Source organism: Penaeus vannamei, chromosome 26, assembly GCF_042767895.1.
Source record: "Penaeus vannamei isolate JL-2024 chromosome 26, ASM4276789v1, whole genome shotgun sequence".
NCBI classification, from domain to species: Eukaryota; Metazoa; Arthropoda; class Malacostraca; order Decapoda; family Penaeidae; genus Penaeus; species Penaeus vannamei.
The window spans coordinates 20636354-20638853 of NC_091574.1; the positions used below are offsets into that span (position 1 = coordinate 20636354).

The 2500-nt window shown below is 34.6% G+C and overlaps 1 protein-coding gene across 9 annotated transcripts in view; it reads left to right on the plus strand.

Moving 5' to 3' along the window:
* The window catches only part of tn (tripartite motif containing protein thin), a 64786-nt gene extending 63148 nt beyond the window's left edge, over positions 1 to 1638 (plus strand). For all 9 annotated transcript variants that reach the window (XR_011399643.1, XR_011399644.1, XM_070140112.1 and 6 more), the window contains one exon: positions 1 to 1638. This exon is cut by the window's left edge and continues 623 nt beyond it. The gene's annotated coding sequence lies outside the window, so the exon portion shown is untranslated.
* Positions 1639 to 2500: the final 862 nt, after the last annotated feature.

Sequence of the window (2500 nt, forward strand, 5' to 3'; positions counted from 1 at the left end):
CTTGGGAGCGGTCGTAGCATTTCATTCCAAATGCCATTATGTATTCTACGTATATGATAATGCCCCATTTACGATGAAGGTGAAAAAGGTGCTTCCAGCTCTGCGCCAGCGTCTCCCGCCCGGCCCCATGTTGTTTACCTGCTATATATTGTGATCGCTAGGTTACAGTGCGTCTGTGTGTAGTGTTGTGTACATTAGAATTTACTATAATCTGTTTGTACATTTGCATAAGTGCAGTTTTTATGAATATATGGAGTCAACAACGCTGAAAGATTTTTTTTTTTTTGGCAAACTTGATGAAGAAAGATTTTGTAGATCAGAGAGGTGCCAAAATTTGAATGTGTGGAAACTTTAATCCTCTGTTCTTTGTGTTATTTTTTTCTCATTGTCTTTCTCATCGGAGGCCAACAAGCCAACAAAGTATTGATTTTATTTATGTATTTATTTACCTTCAATTTATTTATATCATTGAATCACTCGTGATCTAACTTTTTTTTGAAAGAACACTGAGTGAATACTTGTATATTTTTGCGTCTTTTTTATTTTTAGATTTTTAATTGTGACATAATTTTCTGCTGTAATTACTGGCAATCATCACAGTATCTTGGACTTAGTTGATTAACCTCTCTATCATTCATAGATGCATGCAGTCGTTTGATTTTTTAGAATACTGTTAATGATGATAATGTAATTAACTCATTGTATCTCACTAAGTTGCTTTAATCTCAGCTATTTGAAATGCTTCAATAATGTCTGTATGATAAAAAACTATTTAAAAAAATCTTTGGAAGTCGAAATGTACATGTACAATATGAACACTTTAGTATAATGCAATCAATATTTATACAAAGATATCATATGTAATATTTAATGTTGGATACATATCGTGGTTTGTAGATCTAATAAACATTTTTTTCTCTTTTCATATTTCTGTAATTTTTAAGTTGCATGTGCATCGAAATATATGTAGAGGAACTTTTTATGCTGAAGGAAATTTTTGCAAAAAAGACAGGATTTTTTGTCTAGAAGATTATCAAAAACTTTCTAGATCAGTATTGTCTAGATTTCTTGCAAGACAGAGCTTCGTCTTATAGAAATATTCCACCAGCTGATGGCTTGATTTTTATTTATTATTTTTTTCTCTTGAAATGATGATTTTTGGACCAAATGCTAAAGACACACAGGACATTCAGCCAAACCTTGTGAATAAGAATAAGAAGAGAGCGAAAAGGGGCAAGGAGAAAGTATGAAAGAGGAGGAGAAGAAGGGATAAGGATAGAAAAAAGGCGAATAGAGAAATGATGAGAGAAAACAAAGAAAACAAAAAAAGAAGATTGAAAGAAATAATTTTTAAGAATAAAATAATAAAAAAGAGGAAACAACAAATGAGGGAAATAGAGAACAGAAAAAAGGGAAAAAGAAAGAAAGAGAATAAAATTGTTGCACACACATTGCACCTCCTCTCATTGCAAGGCTGAGCTGTACTGCCGTGTGTGTCTTCGGAGTTTCGGCCTGACCTGTGAACCAGTCAAAAGTGCTGTCTATCTGTCCTGTTTCATTTGTTCCTTGAATGAAAGGCTTTCCGTTTCCTCTGGTCACATTTTCCTAGATGTTGAGAATAAAATGATCAGCTGAGAATCTTTTGTTTGTTTTTTTTACTTCGTTTTCCTTTTTTTATAGGAAGTGGAGAATCTAGGAATGGGTGTAGATTTTGCTTTGGTTTATTTGGTTTACTGATAGACATCATTTTGCAATTTTTATGACGGGAAAAACGTCTGGACACAGTGAATTTATACAAGATATGTATTTTGTGTATTTGTGTGTGTGTATGTGCGTGTTTGTATGTGTGTGTGTGCGTGTGTGTGTGTGTGTGTGCCTGTGTGTGTCCTCAAAATGAAATTAAAAGCAGAAAAAAATTCTTACAAAAGCAAAATTTATCACTCTTTTCAACACACCCTTATCAACACTATTTATCCAAAATTAGAGAATCACATTTTACGGAAATGATGTCCGTTGAATACTCCAGCAGCCGCCATACGTGGTGAGGAACGACCATTGTAGGCAGAAGAAAAGGAAAAGACGAAAATAATTGAGATTACACAAGCATTTATGTGACTGACTGGGTGATACAAAATATCTCAGAAAAATATAAACAATTTGTTGGAAAAAAGTATTTACACTATTTTTATTTTTTATCTTCTATTTTCCGTTCTTTTATCTCTCTCTCTCTCTCTCTCTCTCTCTCATTCCATACGTAACTATGACAAGCTCCGAAGCCATGAAGACGACAGTAGAGAGAAGTCTAGGGGATTTCAAGGCCAATGCTGGTGAATATTCGTAGGAAGTGAAGGTCCGTTCATTTGGCTTCCAGACTAGGAATGGCTCGGGCAATGCATGAGGTCGTAATTAAAGGTGAAACACGGGGAACGACGGCGGCAGATTTGTCCACCTGGTTTGGGGTGCGGTTGGGCTTCAAAAATGGTTATCAGTATTAGTCTAT